We start from the raw sequence: 24093 nt of genomic DNA on the forward strand, positions 1-24093 counted from the left end.
TTTTGATTTTAAAAAAAATTAATTTCAAAATGATCATAATAAAAATTTAAAACTATTGGCTGAAGTAAATAAGAGTAGAAATAATTGGATAAAAGCTCAACTTTATTTAATGAAATGGTAGTCTGTAAATGACAAGACTCCATAGATTTTACAAAGTTGAAAATGGTAATTTACATGGAAAAGGGTTACATTGAATACAAATGATCCTTAATCCTTCTACCAATTCTTGATATCCACTGTACTCTTGACCGCTTCTTAGGATGATGAACTGATCTCAACCCTTGTGCTCAACCAAGTCTTCAAAACCACTGAAGATTAGCAGGATGCAGTTACTTTTCATAATCCCTAATTTTTGCATAAGTTTCCCCAAGGTGGGGTACTCAATTTATCGGGAAATTCTTTCTATTTTAATGTCTCTAATTTTTTCCTGGAACGCCCTTTCGGGTTTTCAATCCATCGAGATGCTCATTTTTGCCTAAGCCTCCCTTTCGGGTTTTCAACTTAGTGAGTTGTTCTTTTATTTTTAGGATAAGTATTTCTTAACTGCATCTGCATTCACTAGAAGAGTGAACTCTTCACCATCCATAGTTGTAAGAATCAGGGCACCGCCTAAAAAAGCTCTATTAACAACATATGGGCCTTCATAATTGGGATTCCATTTTCCTCTAGAATCTGGCTTGAACGTCAAAATCTTCTTGAGCACAAGGTCACCTTTTCTGAACACTCGAGGTTTGACCTTCTTATCAAAAGCTTTCTTCATTCTCTGCTGATACAACTGACCATGAGACATGGCAGTCAACCTCTTCTCTTCAATCAAATTCAACTTGTTAAACCTGGTTTGACACCATTCAGCTTCATTTAACTTGGATTCCATGAGCACACACAACGAAGGAATCTCCACCTCTACAGAGAGCACTGCTTCCATACCATAAACAAGAGAGAAAGGGGTTGGCCCTGTTGAAGTGGGGACAGATGTACGATACCCATGTAAATCAAATGGGAGCATCTCATGCCAATCCTTATATGTGACAACATCTTCTGGATAATCTTCTTGATGTTCTTATTCACAGCTTCAATAGCCCCATTCATCTTGGGTCTATAGGGAGAAGAATTATGATGTGCAATCTTGAAGTCTTTGCAAAGAGCTTCCAGCATATTATTACTCAAGTTCGATCCATTATCGGTAATGATATTACTTGGCACACCATAACGGCATATGATCTGATTCTTGATAAACCTTACAACAACTTGCTTGGTTACATTTGCATATGATGCTGCTTCAACCCATTTTATGAAGTAGTCAATTGCCACTAAAATGAAACGATGTCCATTCGAAGCTTTGGGCTCAATCATCCCAATCATATCAATTCCCCACGTGGAAAAGGGCCATGGGGAAGAGATAACATTCAAAAGTTTAGGAGGAACATGAATCTTATCAGCATATATTTGACACTTGTGGCACTTCTTCACAAATTTGTAACAGTCAGATTCCATTGTCAGCCAATAGTAACCTGCTCGCAACATCTTCTTTTCCATTGCATGACCATTGGAATGAGTACCAAAGGAACCTTCATGCACCCCAATCGTCAACGAATCTGCTTCGTGTCTATCCACGCATCTGAGCAAAACCATGTCGAAGTTTCTCTTGCATAGTATATCACCATTCAATTAGAAATTATCGGCTAATCTTCTCAAAGTCTTCTTATCTTGCAAAGATGCCCCAGGCGGGTAAATCTGACTTTGGAGGAAACATTTGATGTTGAAATTCTGGTATAAGATATAAGATGTCGAAGGTAATGTTACGACACTAATATCTGTTAACACACAATGGATAAAGATACAGAATTGTAAAACAAATAACACAAGAAATTGTTAACCCAGTTCGGTGCAACTCACCTACGTCTGGGGGCTACCAAGCCAGGAAGGAAATTCACTAAAATAGAATTAGTTCAAAGACTCTCCGTACACTTCAACAAGTTACAATCTTTCTCACCTAATCTCTACCCGTGCAATTTCTACCTAAGCACTCTTAGATATGAGAACCCACTCACTTCCCTTACAATCACACCCTAGTGATTTTAAACAACAATCCCTTGAGAAAAGAAAATACTTTTCAATTACACACTCTTGATTTTACTTCACAGTTTCAATCAAGAAGACACACTCTTGATCTTGCTTCACAACTTTGATCAAGAAGACACACACTCTTGCTTAACATCTTTAGAGTGACAAATTACAACCACAAGTCAGTCCAATTCAATCATCAACGAATGACTTGAATGACCTACAAGTCTTACGACTAAACAGACACAAACCCTAGCTCTCTCTCTGTATTTCGCTCAGTATTGGTTGTGTATTCAAACAGGGTTTCTAAGTCCCTTTTTATAGAAGCATTTTGCTGGGCTTGGATATCTTGAAAACTCTAAATCTATTTTCCAATCAAATCTTTTTAGAGCAGCTGGTTAGATCTCCTTGGAAAATAAGTAAATCTGGTTGTAATCAATGATTGAATGCGCCAGCTAATCAGATCTTCAATCATTCAAAGATTTCCATTAATTATGCAATCATAAAACACCAGACATTCATACTGAATGTTCTGTGTACAGGATGTCATGACATCGGGTCTGACATCTTGGAAAAATCCTGCATAATCCAGAAATTCCTTTTATAACTTTCAGCAGGAACAACCATATCAGATGTCATGACCTTGTGTATGTCATCTGAACCAATCCTACATGAACATGTCTTTCATTTAAGCTCCAGCAGGTACAACCAATATCAGAAGCCATGGCATTGTATGTGGCATTCTGAAACAATCCTGCTTGCACATGTTCTTGAACTACAGTAGGTACATATGATATCTCATGTTAAGACATCACACATGACGTCTTGTGAACACTCTTTGTTTTACCAAAATTGCTGCCAACACTTAGAATCAACAAACTCCCCCTTTGGAAAATTTTGGCTAAAACATATATCAGTCCTTTTTGTTCACAAGGCAAACTATCAACAGTTAAACAACTTATCAGTAGTTTAATCAGCAGCAGAAGCAAATACACTTACTAGATATAGCTACTAGTAATACACACATGCACAAGGGTACTTCTCCTCCCCCTAAATCTGTGCAACAACAACAAAATTACTAGTTATGGATGTAACTAGTAAGACACACAAATGCACAATGCACAAGGGTACTTCTTCTCCCCCTAAATCTGTGCATTCATCAAATAACAGCTACTGTAAGTCCAGCACATGTACCAGCCAGAATGTCATTCTGACATTTGCTTCAACATCAGCACCTGTACACCATATCAGATATCCCCTTTGACATCTATAAACAGAATGTTTTAACACCTGTGTACTTCCTTCTTCCTTCAATAATAGTTGTCCTCCAGTCCAACCACATACAACTCACAACTCCAGTACCTAGCCACATACTTCTCCCCCTTTTTAGTCAAAATTAACCAAAGGTGACCAATTCTCATAACATCTTCACACCTATCACATCCTTCGCTACACCATACCTCACAAAACTTCATACTCTCTTTGTGAGGGATATCCATAGACTCCCTTGATTGCTATAGATTCTCATACACACATATCCCCAATTTTCCTCTTAAACATTCAAATTGATTGGCATCCAAAGCTTTTGTGATTATGTCAGCTAATTGCCTCTTTGTAGGAACATGCTCCAGTGCTATGATCTTCTCTTCCACAAGTTCTCTTATGAAGTGATGCCTGATATCAATGTGCTTTGTCCTGCTGTGCTGAATAGGAATCTTGGAAATATTTATAGCACTTAGGTTATCACAGTATAATGTCATGACTTCTTGTGTGACATTTTATTCAGACAATATTTGTTTCATCCAGACCAGTTGAGAACAACTAGTTCCAGCTGCTATGTATTCAACTTTAGCAGTGGATAGAGATACACAGTTTTGTTTCTTGCTGAACCATGAAATCAGATTGTTCCCTAAGAAGAAACATCCTCCTGATGTGCTCTTCCTATCATCAGCACTCCCAGCCCAGTCTGCATCACAGTGTCCAGTCAACATAGATCCAGATCCATGAGTATATAATATCCCATAGTCACTGGTGCCATTGACATATTTCAGTATTCTCTTCACTTGGTTTATGTGACTGACTTTTGGTTCATCTTGATATCTAGCACACACACCAATAGCAAATGCAATGTCAGGTCTGCTTGCTATGAGATATAGCAGACTGCCTATCCTGCTTCTGTATAGACTTTGATCTACACTGACACCATTTTCATCTTTGGAGATATTTACATATGTAGGAACAGGTGTTCTTTTATGGCTTGCATTCTCCATGCCAAACTTCTTCACAATGTTCTTGGCATACTTGCTTTGAGATAAAAAGATAGAGTCTTCCATCTGTTTGACTTATAGCCCAAGAAAGTAAGTCAGTTTTCCAACAAGGCTCATCTCAAACTCAGATTGCATTTGTCTAACAAAATGTTCAACCATCTGTTCTGACATTCCACCAAATACAATGTCATCTACATATATTTGTGCCACCATGAGCTTCCCTCCTTCATTCTTCACAAACAGAGTTTTGTCAATACCTCCTTTCCTATATCCATTGTCAGTGAGGAACACTGTGAGTCTCTCATACCAAGCCCTGGGAGCTTGTTTTAACCCATAGAGGGCTTTCTTCAATCTGTACACATGTTGTGGAAGATTTGGATCTGTGAAGCCTTTAGGTTGTTCAACATATACTTCTTCATTTATGTAGCCATTTAGAAAGGCACTTTTTACATCCATCTGAAACAGTTTAAATTTCAGAATACATGCCACTCAAAGCAATAATCTAATGGACTCAAGGCGAGCTACAGGAGAAAAAGTTTCATCAAAGTTAACTCCTTCAACTTGAGTATATCCTTGAGCTACTAATCTAGCTTTGTTTTTAGTAACAACCCCTTGTTCATCAGATTTATTCTTATATACCCACTTTGTACCTATGACATTTACTCCTTCAGGTCTAGGAACCAATTCCCATACTTCATTCCTCTTGAATTGGCCTAACTCTTCTTGCATGGCATTGATCCAAAACTCATCAGTCAAGGCTTCCTTGATATTTCTAGGTTCAATCTTTGACACAAAGCAACCATGTGAGATTACTTCCCTTGATTTAGTAGTGACTCCTTTATCTGGGTCTCCTATGATAAGGTCTTTGGGACGATCCTTCTGAATTCTGATAGAGGGTCCCTTGTTGATTTTGTCATCTTCAGGTTCAGCTTGAGGTGGTTCTTCTTCCTTATTCTTGTCTGAGGAGTCAGCTGGAGAATCATTCAGAGATGTCTCGACATCGTCTGTGACATCAGTCTGTTGATCATCAACCACTACATTAATGGATTCCATCAACACATTAGTTCTGGAATTGAAGACCCTGTAGGCTCTGCTATTTGTTGAATAACCCAAAAATATTCCTTCATCACTTTTGGGATCCATCTTCCTTCTTTGCTCACGATTAGCCAAGATATAGCATTTGCTACCAAATACATGAAAGTATTTTACTGTAGGTTTTCTTCCTTTCCAGACTTCATAAAGGGTTGTGGGAGTCCCTTTCTTTAATGTCACTCTGTTGTGGACATAGCAGGCTATATTCATGGCTTCAGCCCAAAAATGATAGGGTAACTTCTTAGCATGAATCATAGCTCTGGCTGATTCTTGGAAGTCCTATTTTTTATTTCCACCACACCATTTTGCTGGGGAGTGATGGGAGATGAGAACTCATGATGAATTCCTTCTGAAGAGCAGAATTCGACAAATTTGCTGTTCTCAAACTCCTTTCCATGATCACTTCTAATTTTGACAACATGACTTTCTTTTTCCCTTTGAAGTTTCAGACGCAGCTCCTTAAAGACTTCAAATACATCAGATTTTTCTCTTATAAAATTGATCTAGGTGTATCTGGAGAAATCATCCACTACCACATATGCATATTTCTTCCCACCAAGGCTTTCTACTTGCATGGGTCCCATCAAGTCCATATGAAGTAGTTCCAGGACTTTGGTAGTTGTGTCATGTCTGAGCTTCTGGTGTGACATCCTTGTTTGTTTTCCAATCTAACATTCTCCACAGATTTTTCCCTCATCAATCTTTAAGTTGGGAATTCCTCTAACAACTTCAACTGATATGATTCTCTTCATACCTTTCAGGTGCAAATGGCCCAATCTTTGATGCCATATTTTTACTTCTTCTTCTTTGGCTAAGGTACACATTGAAGAGTATCCAGTTTCTTTAGAGCTCTACATGTAGCAGTTGTCTTTGGACCTGACTCCCTTCATGATTACTTTATTTTCTTTGTTAGTAATCAGACATTCAATTCTTATGAAGTTTACATTCAGACCTTGATCACATAGTTGACTAATGCTGATAAGATTAGCAGTTAATCCCTTAACAAGTAGGACATCATCAAGGTCAGGAACTCCAGAGCAATCTAGCTTACCCATTCCCTTGATTTCACCTTTTGCACCATCACCAAAGGTAACATAACTCATGACATGAGGATGAAGTTCAGTCAGCAGATTTTTGTTTCCAGTCATATGTCTGGAGCAACCACTATCAAAATACCAATCTTCTTTGGCTGAGACTCTGAGGGAAGTGTGAGCTATTAGACTTGTGACATTTGTCTTAAGAACCCATTGCTTTTTGTTACCAGTCTTGTGATGTTTGGATTTTGATTGGTGTTGAGACTGAATAGGGCCAGGATAACCATATAGCTTATAGAAGAAGGGCTTCAGGTGGCCAAATTTTCCACAGTATTGGCATTTCCATCTTGGATGTTTTCCTTTCTGCTGTTGTGACATCTGATGTGACATCTCAGGTTTGCTTTTAACATGGCTGCACTTAGGTTTGGATTTTGGTTTGCAACTAGTGTTACTGCACTCAGCCTTGAATCCAATGCCAGATTTGTTTCCTGTTATTTGGCCAGTCTGGAGAATCTTGTCTAGGATGGCAGATCCATTATTAAGCATTCTTACATACTTAGTCATCTCATCTAGTTTGGAATTCAAGAATACAACTTCAGTTTCCAATTTTGAGATGATTTCCACATACTCTTCCTTTTCATTTTTCAGCTGAGCTATCACTTTCTTCTGTCTTTCAACTTGTCTGCACACTCCTGTACTTCTGTGGCACCACTCTTTATATGTAGTGGCCAGCTCTTCAAAGGTTCTTTCATCATCAATTGACTCTTCCTCAGACCCCCATCTTCATGTCAATGCAGTCACATGGTTTGTAGCTTCTTCAGTTTCACTTCCATCAGACCAAGAGGCCACAAGACTCCTCTTTTGTTTCTTGAGGTAGGTCCCATATTCAGTTTTAATATGACCATATCCATTACACTCATAGCATTGAACTTCTTTGGGTTTTTCTTCAGACTTTGTTTTCTTACCAAAACTGTTGGATTTACTGATGTCAGATGTGATGTTTTTGACATTGCCCTTTGCTCTCACATCTACCTTTCTCATTAGTCTGCTGAACTATCTTCCCAGCATTGCTATCTCATTTTCCAGATCTCCATCAATATCTTGACCACCTTCCTCATCTTCCTCTTCAGTGTTTGACATAAATGCTATGCTCTTGGCCTTCTTTTCAGCTCCATCACATATTCCCATCTCAAATGTTTGGAGGGATCCAATTAGCTCATCAACTCTCATATTTGAGATGTCTTGAGATTCTTCTATGGTTGTGACTTTCATAGCAAATCTCTTGGGGAGTGATCTTAGTATTTTTCTTACTAACTTTTCATCTGACATCTTCTCACCCAAAGCTCTAGAGGCATTTGCAATTTCAAGAATGCTCATGTAAAATTCATGAATATTTTCATCTTCTTTCATTCTTAAGTTTTCAAATTTGGTGGTGAACAGCTGTAGTCTAGACATTTTTACTCTAGAGGTGCCTTCATGGGTGGTTTTAAGAATGTCCCAAGCATCTTTAGCTACTTCACAATTGTTTACCAATCTGAAGATGTTCTTGTCTACTCCATTGAAGATGGCATTCAAAGCTTTAGAGTTTCCAAAGGCTAGGTCATCCTCCTCCTTGGACCATTTTTCTTCAGGCTTTTTCTCAGCAATGGCTTCTCCTTCTTTAGTAACTACAGGGTGCACTCAGCCTGTCAAGACAGCTTTCCAAGCCTTATTATCAAGGGATTTTAAAAAGGCTACCATTCTAGGTTTCCAATAGTCATAGTTAGAACCATCCAAAATTGGTGGCCTATGAATAGATCCTCCATCCCTCTCCATTGAACCAGAAAGTATTGTCCCTAGATCTCACCCAGAACCAGAGCAAGATGCCTGCTCTGATACCAATTGAAATTCTGGTATCAGATATAAGATGTCGAAGGTAATGTTACGACACTAATAATTGTTAACACACAATGGATAAAGATACAGAATTGTAAAACAAATAACACAAGAAATTGTTAACCCAGTTTGGTGCAACTCACCAACGTCTAGGGGTTACCAAGCAAGGAAGGAACTTCACTAAAATAGAATTAGTTCAAAGACTCTCCGTACACTTCAACAAGTTACAATCTTTCTCACCTAACCTCTACCCGTGCAATTTCTACCTAAGCACTCTTAGATATGAGAACCCACTCACTTCCCTTACAATCACACACCAGTGATTTTAAACAACAATCCCTTGAGAAAAGAAAATACTTTTTAATTACACACTCTTGATTTTACTTCACAGTTTCAATCAAGAAGACACACTCTTGATCTTGCTTCACAACTTTGATCAAGAAGATACACACACTTGCTTAACAGCTTTAGAGTGACAAATTACAACCACAAATCAGTCCAATTCAATCATCAATGGATGACTTGAATGACCTACAAGTCTTACGACTAAACAGACATAAACCCTAGCTCTCTCTCTGTATTTCGCTCAGTATTGGTTGTGTATTCAAACAGGGTTTCTAAGTCCCTTTTTATAGAAGCATTCTGCTGGGCTTGGACATCTTGAAAACCCTAAATCTATTTTCCAATCAAATCTTTTTAGAGCAACTGGTTAGATCTCCTTGGAAAATAAGTAAATCAGGTTGTAATCAATGATTGAATGCACCAGCTAATCAGATCTTCAATCATTCAAAGATTGCCATTAATTGTGCAATCATAAAACACCAGACATTCATACTGAATGTTCACTGTATAAGATGTCATGACATCGGGTCTGACATCCTGGAAAAATCCTGCATAATCCAGAAATTCCTTTTATAACTTTCAGCAGGAACAACCATATCAGATGTCATGACCTTGTGTATGTCATTTGAACCAATCCTGCATGAACATGTCTTTCATTTAAGCTCCAACAGGTACAACCAATATCAGAAGCCATGGCATTGTATGTGGCACTCTGAAACAATCCTGCTTGCACATGTTCTTGAACTCCAGCAGGTACATATGATATCTCATGTTAAGACATCACACATGACGTCTTGTGAACACTCTTTGTTTTACCAAAATTGATGCCAACACTTAGAATCAACAGATGTCGTAATACCCTTTCTCTCTCCAGTAGAGTCCCCTGGAAGCATATCCTTGATATGTTCATCCTAACTGATGACGAATATCTTTCTTTTCTCCCCGCATGAGTCTATCCTTGATATGTTCACTCTAACCAGTGACAAATATTCTTTTCTTTGGTATTCTACCCAGTTAAAAGGTAGTTGTAATCCCTATTTTGGTTCCTCTAAGAGTTAATCCTTGATATGTTATTCTTAACCAATGATGGGTTTTTCTTCTCCTTGTAGTTTTTGTTAGTACCTTAAGATTGGCATTAATTTTGTAAAACAAATAATGTAATCACCTCTGTTGTTTTAATATGTTGGGTTGAAGAAGTTCAACATCTGGACCAACATGTCATGTAAGATGTCACGACATCGGGACTGTGACATCTCACATGTGGATAAAACTGAATCAGTTAATTCTGGTTTGTGTTAAATGATTAATTAGGATATCTGGTGAATATCCTAACTCCCTTGTGGAGGTCTTAAAGACTCAATCAGAATATACAGTTTCTAAATATGGAGATATATATGGAGATATGTTAGGAACTAAAAGATTGAAGACCTTGATTGTAGCAGAAGTTTTCTGCTGACTTTGTAACAGCAACGAAGAAGGTTGTTGTGATTTCTGAAGGCCCAAATCCAGTTGGGTGATTAGGTTATAAATAGTAGATTGTAACCTAGGTTTTGTAAGCCTCAAACAATGAAAAGTTAGGGGTGTGTATGAGGTAAACCTCCCAACCTGTGGGAAGGTTACCATGTGTTTCTCAGTGCTCTAAGCCTGAGAATATTTGTATCTCAAAGCCTGTAGGTAAGAGATGTTATGGTCTTGAACGAAGATGTGAAGCAAGTTCAAGAGGTTTAGCATTACTTTGAAATTGTAGTGATAGGAATGGAAACTGGTGGTTTCTATCTAGGAGTTCCTAGGTATAGATTGCATTGGGTAGGGATTAAGTGAAGAGTTGTAAACGGGGGAGTTTAACTCTGAATTAATACTGCTGATAGTGAATCTTCTTCCTGGCTTGGTATGCCCCCAGAGTAGGTGATGTTGCACCGAACTGGGTTAACAATTTCCTGTGCTTGTTTTTCTTTCTGCACGTTATAATTCTGTCTGTTATAACTCAGCAAGTATTTCAGTCTGTTTATCAAGAGAATAACAGACCTGGTACATATCATACTGATTGAATGTCAATCAGAATGTTTTGACATTCATAATTGACAGCATATACTGAACAATAGTCAGGTTGAGCCTTCTGCTTCAGTTCAATATTTATCTTAGTCTGTTTATCAAGAGGAGAACAGACCTGACATAAGGTTCATTGTGAAAATGTCAAACTGGATGTTTTGACATTTATAACTGTAAGTTGATATTCAAGTATAGACAGATTAGTTTGCTACAGTACAACATTTAGCTCAGTCTGTTTTTCAGGAAAATAACAGACTTAGTATATGGTATATGTTCTGGTCGTCAAACTGAATGTTATGACATTAAATCCAGACATCATATGCTAAATTGTAGGATGGTTAGTTTTTCTGTTTCAGCATTTCGGTCAGGCTATTCTTCAGGAAGTCAACAGCTGAACTAAAATCCAGGAAACTAACAACTGAGCTACAATTAATGAACCTACCAAATAGCCTATTTGTTAGCACCCTAATATATGGAAATTAGGTTAACTTGTTTAACCTTTATTTTAGGAAATACACGAACAAGGCCAGCAAACTGTAATACTGTAACAGGTGATGTTCAAATCACTATTGAGACATCATGCTGATAACTGTGCAGGCTCAACAGAAGTAAGTGCTAGGTTTGATCTCTGCTGTGTCTTTGTGCCAGATGGACAGAACTGGGTGTTCTTCCTTACTATGGTGATATAGTAGCAGATGTCCTGACATCTGTGAATGTGTGCACATTAGTACTGGATTCTAATTGTATAACTATCATGCTACAATGTTGGATCAGATGTCATGACTTGGAGTAGAACATCTGAACTCTGACTTTACCAGAACTTCAGTTTTCTACCCAGTAACCGGTAGTTGTAAATCCTACTTTTTTCCCCTGAACAGAGTCTATCCTTGATATGTTCATCTTAACCGGTGACGAATTTTCTCTTTGATTGGTATTCTATCCAGTAACTGATAGATGTAATTCCTATTTTGTCTCCTCAACAGAGTCTATCCTTGATATGTTCATCCTAATCGATGATGGATTTTCTCTTTGATTTGGTCTTCTACCCAGTAACCGGTAATTGTAAATCCTACATTGTCCCCTCGTAGAGTTTATCCTTGATATGTTCATCCTAACCAGTGACGGATTCTCTCTCTGACGATTTTCTATCTAGTTTTCGATAGATGTAATTCCCCTTTAGTTCAGTTGGTATATCCTTGATATGTTCATCCTAACCGATGACGGATATCCTCCTGAACATCCCCAGGAAAGTCTATCCTTGATATGTTCACTTTAACCGGTGACGGATTTTCTTCCCTATCGAGTTTATCCTTGATATGTTCACTTTAACCAGTGACAGATATTCTCACCCCTTGGTCTTCTTCCCAGTAACTGGTAGTTGTAAATCCTACTTTTTCTGCAGTTTTCCCCAGCAAGGCTATTCTTACCCAGTAACCGGTAATGAATACTCCCTCCTGGAATTTCCTCAGCGAGTCATCCTTGATATGTTCATCCTAACCGATGACGGATGTTCTCTCTGTCAGATCTTTATTATCTCTATCAGACCTTTATTTTAGGAAATACACGTACAAGGCCATCAAACTGTAATACTGTAACAGGTGATGTTCAAATCACTATTGAGACATCATGCTGATAACTGTGCAGGCTCAACAGAAGTAAGTGCTAGGTTTGATCTCTGCTGTGTCTTTGTGCCAGATGGACAGAACTGGGTGTTCTTCCTTACTATGGTGATATAGTAGCAGATGTCGTGACATCTGTGAATGTGTACACATTAGTACTGGATTCTAATTGTATAACTATCATGCTACAGTGTTGGATCAGATGTCATGACTTGGAGTAGAACATCTGAACTCTGACTTTACCAGAATTTCAATTGGTATCAGAGCAGGCATCCTGTTCTTATTCTGGATGAGATCCATGGGTGATACTTTCTGGTATCTTGCAAGGAGTTATGCTAGTATTGATGTTGGAACCTGTGGAAGGTTCTGGGATTTCCCTGAATGGTCCCTTGAAGTAGGTGGATGGACTATTCATGACAGGAACTGTGTGTACTTGTCTCTGGAGATTGGCAATTGGCCTTTGTGTGGGACAGTTGTGCTAGTATTGAATCATACTCAAACTTGGTATGTTCTTGGAGACTGATCTGGTGAAGTGTGTGTTCATAGGTTGAGTTGTATTATGATTTCCGCTGCATAATACCTGGCAAAACTCAAACTCTGAGGGAGTTTCCCCTCATGTGGATGAAAGGCTGCTGTATTCAAGATTTCATCGTAATCTACTAAAGATGACAAATATACTTGAGTCTCCTCAAGTCCACTCATCATGGTAAGAATCACCTAACCACTGATTCTTTTACTCTCTTGGGTAGTGTATATGAAGACCTTGAAGACTTTCAAGGAGGGTTTGTTCCAAGGAGGTGGAACTAATGTTCTATGTGATGTTAGAACATGTTGTTCAACAAGTATGCAACTACTGGTTGAAGAGCAGATGTTTTTAGGTGTCAAACAAAGGGATACTTTTGTTTGGAACCTACTCCTGACCTGGAAGAGGAGACATCTGTGTGTGCTAAGTTGACAAGGGTAGGGTCAACGGTGTGTGTGCTCACGAAGGTCACTATTAGAAGTCTGATCTCTAGAAGTGGAGTTGGTTGAGATGTGACATTGTGCAATTTCCTGCTGTTTATCTTATTCCTGTAGATTGATCAGGGTTGGATAGTTGTTCCCTGAAGTACTATGTTGTGTTGGAAGACAAGTCCCCTGGATGTTAGAAGTCAATAATGGGGTAACCTGATTGCTATTTCATTTAAGAGGATTGGGACCATAAATCTTGGTATTCAAACACCACGCTCAGAAGTGGCAGTTCCTTCAAGGAGTGAGAATATGAAGATTCAAAGGTTGGTTGAGGTAGTATGCTCTGGCAATGCATATCTACTATTGACTGGTGTTGTTTTTTTTCACTAGTACTTATGGTCAGCTGGAGTCTGATTGGTGTGATTGGAGTGTGTATAGGTATAACTCATAGAGTTAGTTGACACTGGTAGGGATGTTGTATGTCATGTTGAGACATTTGTGTACAATGCATGGATATTGGTGTGGAGTTTCCATGATTGTTAATTTGAGGGGGAGTTTTGGTTAACCTCCTCACGTTCGGTCAGCCTTGGGTCTGGTTGGCTGTTGACCTGTGTCGCATGGGTTCTGATGGTTGTGTGACACATTTGCAAGGAAGAATTCATCTCTCTCATTCCTAAGGGTGAATTTAATCTGGGAAGATTTTCAAAACAGTTGAGGTGCTTGCAAGCAGAAGATGGTGACACTAGAAGAGTATTTTCGAAGTATTCTTATGGTAGAAGCATCTGAAAGGAATATTGGGAAAGGATTTAAGATCAATGTCTACTTGTGCCAAGTACCAGTATTTAATTGATTATCCTTGGAGCTCAAGATAAATGATGTTTTTAAAAGATGTTGGAACATCTCATCTTCAAGATCCTGTGCAAAATCACAGGAAGGATAGTACATTGGTTTATGATCTATCACTTTGTGTCGCATCCGCGAAAAACAACCGGCGGGCTAAAACAAAAAACAACACAGAGCCGCCACCGTGCGTTATTTATCCCAAAAGAGGGAAAGGAAACGCTCAGAGTAAACCTAGGAAAAAGCATGGTCTCGCGACCAAAGAGAAAGGGTACGGGAGTCGGTTACGCAAGGGGAAGGTATTAGCACCCCTCACGTCCGTCGTACTCGACGGGATCCACGCTCTAAAAGAAAGAAAAGGTTGCTAAACAAACATCACACACACACACTGAAGACCACACAGGTGGGGTAAAAGAGGAGGGGGCTCGCTAGGATATCGCATCCTATGCCTACGTATCTCGTCTGGAACGAGAATCAGAGCTGCCGTAGTTCGGCTCACGCACGCCAAACAAGACACACACAAACACAGGCAAACATGGAACCCAAACGCCAATCGCTGGACTTACATCGGCTTCCGAACCAAACAAACACGATCAGGATATGGACAGCCAATCGCTGGGCTTACATCCATATCCTGACACACAAGAGGGTTAACAAGCAAACACACACAAAAAGAAAAAAAAGTGCCCGAAGAGACCTTGCACGGTCTCCTGCCTACGTACCTCATCTGGTATGAGGATCAGGGCGACGTAGTTCCCCTGAACGGGAAAGAAATTCCAACCAGATACAAAGGGAGACACACTACTAGGGAGCTGGACTCGAGCCTAGGCGTTATCATGCATCATTGCCCTATGTTATGGTTTCTATCCTACTTGCACAACAGCAAGCTAATCCTAACCAGGAAAAACAAGCATGCAAGCATAAACAAAGCAAAGCAAACATTTCAAATAGCACACGCTATATCCAGTCAAGTGAGGCTCAAACAAGGGGGTTAGATTGCCAAGGCAAGTCAACTGTACAGGGTAGTGTTCGCTCTTAACCCTGACATTGAGAGTCAGGGTGAAGCAGATGAAAGGTGAGTGAAGATAAGACTTCACATCTCTTATCCCTGGCCAGGGAGAGCTTCAGACAAAGGAGCGTGGGTCCAGAAAGAGGGAACCCTTCTACACTCAAGACTCTGACTCGACTGTACAAATGTACAAGATCTTGGGTTAATGTCCCAATGCATCAACACAGTGGTGCGAGCAGAGGGACGACTCAATAAGAATAGCAGGGGATGGATTGCACATCCCTTGGGTTCTGCCAATTGCCTCATAGAGGTCTTTACCTGCTTGGGGACAAAAGTAAACAATCACAAACATCGCCTCTTAAGGAGGACTTCAGACAGTTGCCTGGCTAAATAACAAGCCAGGTCTTCCAGACTACATGGAGACAAGAGAGTCTACCTCAATTGGTTTATACAACCAAGCAGCAGCACAACAAGTTCTTAAAGAACTAAAGCGACTATGGTACCTGAAATCAATCTAATACAGTCAGTATACCAATCACACAGTCAAAACAGACAAGTTAAGAATCAACAGTCAATGTACAATCAAACAATGCAATGTGCAAAGCACAATCAACTCAAGTGAGCCAAGCATCCTACAAAACACAAAAGTTAGTTTACAACAAGCAACCAAACCCAATTTAATCAACTTGCATTTTTCTCCTTAAAGCATTTGCATCTCAACCTGAAACACAACTCAAAAGTGAGAAACAAGACCACTAGGACAAGCCTAGGGTCAAAAGGAGATGAAAAATCCAAAACAGAAAGTGAAAATTAATCAAAATCACAATCAAACAAATTAGAAACAAATCCCATTGGTCCCATGCTCATATCATTCATCATCATCATTTCATGAAAGAAAAGGCACAAAACATGCCATTTGCAACCTCAAAAGACCAAACAGAATGATCACAATCAAAAGCATACCAAAACATTTCAATAAATTCCACAAAAATTCAAGTCTAAACAGAACATATTCAATGGATGGAATATCAAATTTCAGCTCATTTGGATCAGTGGAAGTAGGGAAATTAAATTCATAAAGTCCAGACAAGTTCAAGCAAGCTAACACAAGGCATCAAGACAAGCATCAACTTCCATCAATCATAAAACAGTGACAACATATGATAAATGAATGGGATTAAAACCATAATGACCTATAATGTGTCTAGAATTCACATGTCAAATTTCACATCCATCCAATTAATGACCAGAATTTCACAAGCCAAATACAAACATGTGTCACAAAAAATCACCAAATGACCAAGCAGAGGGAAAAATTCCAATCAAATAGGAAATGCCACCAATAAATCCAGAAAAATTCACATGTATTCTTAACACCCATAGGCTCAAACATGCAGAAATTCAATTCAATCCAATGTCCCTAAGCACATCAAATAAAATCATGAAATTCATCAAGCATGGTGTGACACAAATTGTCACACCTCTAATCAAAAATTCATATCTCATCAACTAGGGATCCAAAAATTGCAAACCATACATCAAAATCACCAGCAAAGAGTCCTGAACATGCACAAAAAATTTCAAGCATTTCTATGGAAGCATCATCATTTTATGAGTGAAATGGCATGGCATACACAAAATGAACACATTCAATCAAACCCTAGGAAATTTATTTTTTCACACGTGCACAAAAATAATAAAAATCACCATAAAAAGCTACACATCACAAGGAGAATAATGCAAAAAACCTCACAAAATTTGGACTATTTTTGAAGTAGTTATGAATTTTCTAAGTTCATGCATCAAAAATGAAATGGAATTGAAAAAAGAAAAAGAAATAAACATGAATTAATATCAGAAATGGCATTTTTGTAATTTTTTGCAACGTGACCAAAACGACGCCGTATTCATTAATGCAGTGGCGCGTTCTCATTGGCCAGATCCGGAGGGAAACACGAATTTGAAATGGAAACGAACAAATCCGGATCAAACACGTATTCTTCATCATCTTCTTGCTCAAGAACATCTCAAATTTTCCAGAAAATGATCATGAACTAATCTCAACCAAAATAAACATGCTATACATCAAAATCACCGTCTAATCACGTACATCATGGATATGCCAATGGTTTGACCTAATTCCTATCATGCTAACCGGATCGAATGAAAAAATGATTGAGCATCAAACTTTAAATCCAAATATCTCCTTCGATTCTCAACCAAAATCAAAACCACAAACAGCATTGCATTCTACATTGAAAGACCTATCATAACCATATCACAATTTAATCAATGAAGGAATTCGAAAATGCACCTTGTGATGATGGCAGTGATGAATCTGGACGTTTCAATGGCTAAAACACCAAAACAGTTGCAGTACAATGATGTGGAAGTTGAATGGAGTACAGGCCTTAGCTCAACAATGCTCCAGTTGCAAGAACCTTCGATTTTGCCATGAATGAACTTACTTCCAACAGTTGCGATTTTGCACTCTCCTGGCCTTGAATTGATGAAACAGTTCTTCAACAAGTCTTGTAGAAGATAGATCCAACAAGAATGATCGAAAATGATGAAGAATTCAATGAGAATTATGGAAAAAAAGTGTGAAGAAATTTTGGAGAATTTGGAGGTTTTGGAGGGAAAAGTTATTACAATCTTGAAATGTGCAATGTGATTACCAATTTCTGTTACAATTAGTGTTATATACCATGCCTTAATCCATTTACTAATCCAAATTAGCAAAACCAAAGTGAATTAGTGCTAATGCAATTTCAAGTGTATTGTCCAAAATAGCCTTTTCCAAATTATGCAATGTAACAGTAAAACGACAGTTGGAGCAAGTTCTAAATGCTATTTGGGATGTGTTGGAATAGGCCTTGTATGCAAAAACCATGTATTTCACAAAATCACCTATTTTCCCACCAATTTTCAAATAATCCACTTTGAAAAATGACTTTTTGCCCTGCTTATTTTTGATGAAATTTGATGATGCACCATGAAAGTACACGTGAAATGGGGTTTGCTCAAAGAAAGATCATCCATTTTGGCCATTCCATGTGAAAGTTATGCCACTTTGAATTTAGGCATTTTTGGAAAATGATTAGATCACAACTTGCCAACCATTCATGAGAAATTCAAGTTCTTGGACTTTTTGGAAAGGTGAGAGCAAGATCTACAACTTTCATGTTGAACAAAATTTCATTTGAAGCATTTTTGGACATGTAATTTTGAGGTGAAAAACTTTCCATTTTTGAAAACTTTCAATTACAAGTCACCTGTCATTTTTGGAAACTTTCCATCTGATTTTATTTCCTCCATTCTTGATGTTTGAAATGTCAAATGAAACTTGTTTCAACATGAATGAAGTGTCTCTAACCCTTTCCCACCTCCAAATCCATCAAATCAAGCACAGTTGACCATATTTGACTTTTCTAACTGATAGATGAATTTGGCCATGCACTGATCAAGTTGAGCCTCAATCTCCTGATGAAATGGCTCAATGATGAAACCCTAGCTTCCATAATCTCAATATAATCATGAAATGATCCCCATATCCATTGTAGACCCCATCTCCTTGCCATGCCCTGATTGGCCCAATGTAGATAATTAGGGTTGACCAGTGGTCAAAACCCTAATCTCAAGGTATCTGATCAATCTTCTGAATCTCTGGATGATAACAAGACCATGATGATGATGATGTATCATTTCAACCAAGATAAAGCTCAACCCTCCTTGAGAACCCATGAAACCCTAATTTGAATCACACATCCTCAAATGACTAGTGATCAGTCCATAAACCCTCAGGCTTGAATCCCAACCTCTTTATCTTCTGACCAAGACTTAGGAGGAGGACTTGCACAATGTTACCACATGATATGCCAATATGCAATGCCTAATGACCTACAAAATGATATGCAATAAGTTAGCTAGTCCCAAGAGAGGAGGGCAAATTTTGAGGTGTTACAGCTGCCCCTATTCAATCCACTGTGAACCTGTCGATATGAATAGCCTCTGCTTTCAGATGATCAGGATGAAGAGTGATTGAATACCGAGAACAGACGAACAATTTGCACTCTGATGGGAAATAATTATCAATGCCTGTCAGAATCGGCAAAGAAACAATCTTGAAGAAAAATCCGTCTGGTACGGAGAAAGTCAGCCTGATTACCGAAACAGCAACGTCGACCTGGATACCAAAATAAATGGTAACACAGGGATAACTATGGACTGAACACCACACATCCGCTGGGGATTATTATTTTTTCTTTTCTTTTCTTGAACCCCGAAATTTTCTGATTGCTCTTCTTTTTTATTTTCTTTGAACCCCGAAACTTTCTCTTGCGCCAATGATCCCGATCATTGCATTTGAACCCCGACATCTCGTTTGCCAAAAATAATGAACCCCATTCTCCATTTGAACCCCAGTCGCCTGACGATAACTTGTGATCGCCATTGTGAACCCCATTCTCCAGAAAACACCTCGTGTCTCCTTTTCTCCATTTGAACCCCGCTCTCCAGAAAATGCCTCAACATTTCCCTTTCTCCATTTGAACCCCGTTCTCCGCTTTCTTGTGATAATTCCGCTGGCAACATCGGAACTAACACCAAACACCACTCTGAGAGCGACATATCAGAGGGTATACCTTCACAAAAGAAAGGTAACATGTGCATCTCTTCCTCAGAAGACACCCATTACGACCTCTGTTGGCCTCAGCCAAAGTCTAAGGTGACACATGAACAGAAGATAATCCTGAGGACCTCATCCCGGATTTAATCTTCAACTCCAATCTCCATTTGGACCCCAATCTCCAGAAAATGTCTCAACATTTCCCTTTCTCCATTTGAACCCCGATCTCCAGAAAATGTCTCAACACTTCCTTTTCTCCAATTGAACCCCGATCTCCAGAAAATGCCTCAACATTTCCCTTTCTCCATTTGAACCCCAATTGTCGCGCTGATCGCGTAGCGTCCTTTGATTTTACTTCCATCTCCGTCCGACGGAAAAAATTCCTCCAGTATCGCACTACTGGGAAAGTACTGTTGATCTGACATCACGATGCTAAACTCCTCAGAGTAACACCTTCACCATCCGGCGAAACTAAATCTCAAACGGTAACCACGGCTTGAGTCGCGCTGATCGCGTAACATTCCCATCTCTGCCCGACGGAAATGTTTCCTCCAGTATCGCACTACTGGGGAAGTACGGTCGATAAAAACACGGTGCCAAACTCCTCGGAGAAACACCTTCACCCTCAGGCAACCACTTCTCAAACGGTAACCACGGTCTGAGACTAGCTCATGCCTGCAATATGATGCATGATTGATTTTTCTGCGTAATGCTCCATAATTATGGAAATGCTACGCGATTTATTATGCAATATGCTATGCTATTTACATGATGCATGTATAAAAAGCATCCCCCTCAAGGAACTCTTTTGAGGAGCTCGAGACCCTCTGCTGAGGAACTCGCCATCACTCCGATTTCCACCCTGCTGGGGAATAGCACTGCTGCTGGAAAAAGGCAACCCTTGCTGGGGAAAAACCTCCTTTGCACCCAATCCTCTTGGGGAATTGCTGGGGATAGAACCACCAATGCACTCTGTGGGGATACAACAGTCTTGACTAGCTGGGGATATCAATCCCGACTCTGCTTGAGACACTACCGCACACAGATACTTCCACTAGGGAAATTGTCACCTTCAGGCCTGGCGACTGGGGAAGCATCGATCTGCAACCTGCTGGGGATAACCATCCTGACCCTGCTAGGGAAGCCACAGACCTCGGATCTGCTGGGGAATTAGTCCTCACGACTCTGCTTGGATAGATGAGGGAATTCTAGTACTGAACACCAGACGACTCGTCGAACCTTGGTATCCAACTCCCATGTCAGCTTTCCAATTTTGAGAACTCCCAGACTCGTCTGGACCTTTTCTGCTCCATCATCTTGTATTCCCAACTGCTCCGTACTCGACGGAGAGCGAACCCCTGGGATCTACACAAACTTCTCAATCTTCCGACTTTGAAGAGTCTTCTTGATTAATTCCAAGGATCGTCGTACGCCTCGTCATCTTTTCACCATTTCTCAATCCATCCGTCCCTGACTGGACTCCATGGGGATTGTCTTGTCAATAGCTTCCACATCACAACCCGCAAGTGAGTGAAAATATCTAACAGTTCCTGCAAAAGAGATCGTTAGATAAAACCGTGCCCCAGGCGTGTCAAGATTTCAACACTTGGGTCATTCAACCTTCCCGAATAAGATTTCAAGTTTCAATCTTATATACATGCATTGGAAGGGACCTGTATGTCTTAAAATGCAAAGATTCTTTATCAAAATAATCGGATGTTTTTGCAATCAAAGCGGTAATGAAAAACAAAAACAAAATTATTTGACTGAATAAGCATTTTATTGATTGGAAAAGGTGTGGCTCAAATTGAGCAATACAAAGGAAGCAATTCCTGAAAAGAGGTAATTGCGCACAAAAGGAAAAATCTATCCTAATGGCAATGTGAAACCCGTGATCTCATCGAGTTCCAACTCGGTTACACCCCATATGTCCTCAGACTCTCCGTGCTTTCTGCCTTTTGAACAAAACGTTTCTGATTGATCCCCACCGGGTATTATCTATGTGCCTTAACCAAAGCGCAAACGGTCATGCCAGACGCAGTTGTTCGTTTCAATCCCTCTTTTGCCTGGACCGCCCTTTCGGGTTTTCAGTCCACCGGGATACCCTTTTTTGCCCAAGTCGCCTTTTCAGGTTTTCGACTTGCCGGGTGTACAGTTTTTCTTTTTATCCCTAATTTTTGCCCGAACCTTTTCTTTCTGTTTTTTGGTTCGCCGGGATGCCCTTTTTTTGCCTGGACTATTTTATTCTTTTCATCCAGCGGGTCTCTTTATACGAAGTATTTTTTAACTGCGTCCGCATTCACAGGGGATGGAAAATCTTCGCCATCCATGGTCGTTAACAACAAGGCTCCGCCAGAGAAAACCTTCTTGACCATGAATGGACCTTCATAATTGGCTGTCCATTTTCCCCTACAATCGTTTTGAGGAGGAAGGATCCTTTTCAGCACCATATCTCCCACGTGATATACCCGAGGTCGTACCTTTCTGTCAAAAGCACGCTTCATCCTTTGCTGGTATAACTGCCCATGACAGATGGCTGCCAGCCTCTTTTCCTCTATCAGGCTCAACTCTTCGTACCGGGTCCTTACCCATTCAGCCTCCTGCAATTTCACGTCCATCAGGACTCTCAAAGAGGGAATTTGAACCTCAACCGGTAGCACGGCTTCCATTCCATATACCAATGCGAAAGGAGTTGCCCCAGTAGATGTGCGCACCGACGTTCGATACCCATGCAATGCAAACGGCAACATCTCATGCCAGTCTTTATAGGTTACCACCATTTTCTGCACAATCTTCTTGATATTCTTGTTGGCTGCCTCAACCGCCCCATTCATCTTCGGACGATAGGGAGAAGAATTGTGATGTTCAATCTTGAATTCCCGGCACAGCTCTGCCATCATCTTATTGTTCAAATTAGAACCATTATCAGTAATGATTCTCTCGGGAACCCCATATCTGCAAATGATGTCTCTCTTGAGAAACCTGGCAACGACCTGCTTCGTCACGTTCGTATAAGAGGCTGCTTCCACCCATTTGGTGAAGTAATCGATAGCCACTAATATGAACCGGTGCCCATTCGAAGCCGTAGGCTCTATCTTTCCAATCATATCAATGCCCCACATAGCAAACGGCCACGGGGACGACATTAAGCTCAACGGATTTGGAGGTACGTGCACCTTGTCAGCATAAATCTGGCATTTATGACACTTCCGCACGAAATTGAAACATTGGGCCTCCATTGTCATCCAATAATAACCTGCTCTCACCAGCTTCTTTACCATTGCATTCCCACTGGCATGGGTACCGAACGATCCCTCATGAACCTCTTTCATCAATTGGCTTGCTTCTTTATCATCAACACATCTGAGCAAGACCCAATCAAAATTCCTCTTATACAAAACCCCATCTTTATTCAAATAGAACACCATGGCCAACCTCCGCAGAGTCTTTCGATCCTTCTTAGATGCTCCCTCAGGATACTCTTGAGTCTCCAGATAGCGCTTGATATCATAATACCACGGCTTCTCATCATCAGACGCTGTATCAACAGCAAACACATAAGCCGGTCTATCCAGACGACCTACTTCAACACTGGGGAACTGATTCCACCATTGTACTTTAATTAAGGCAGCCAGAGTAGCCAAAGCATCTGCCAAAGGATTCTCCTCTCTAGGCACATGATGCAATTTCACCTTGGTGAAAAACGTCAACAATCTCCTCGTATAATCCCGATATGGAATTAAATGAGATTGATGCGTATACCATTTTCCGTTAACTTGATTAACAACCAGAGCTGAATCTCCATATATGACAAGGTTCTTGATCCTCAAATCAATCTCCTCTTCAATCCCCAATATGCAAGCTTCATATTCAGCCACGTTGTTGGTGCACTCAAATGTTAGCCGGGCAGCAAAAGGAATATGAGATCCTTTCGGCGTAACCAAAACAGCACCAACACCGCTTCCATTCACGTTAACGGCCCCATCAAACATCAGAATCCATTCGGATTCAGGGTCAGGCCCCTCCTCCGGGATTGGTTCCTCGCAATCTTTCGATTTGAGAAACATGATGTCCTCATCAGGGAATTCAAACTTCATCGGTTGATAATCATCAATGGGTTGCTGGGCGAGGTAATCAGACAATACACTCCCCTTAATTGCCTTCTGAGAGGTATACTGTATATCATATTCTGTCAAAATCATTTGCCACCTCGCAACCCGTCTGGTCAATGCTGGCTTCTCAAAAATGTATTTGATTGGATCCATTTTGGAAATCAATAAAGTGGTATGAACCAGCATGTACTGCCTTAGTCGGCGAGCAGCCC

Source organism: Lathyrus oleraceus, chromosome 7 (assembly GCF_024323335.1).
Source record: "Lathyrus oleraceus cultivar Zhongwan6 chromosome 7, CAAS_Psat_ZW6_1.0, whole genome shotgun sequence".
NCBI lineage: Eukaryota > Viridiplantae > Streptophyta > Magnoliopsida > Fabales > Fabaceae > Lathyrus > Lathyrus oleraceus.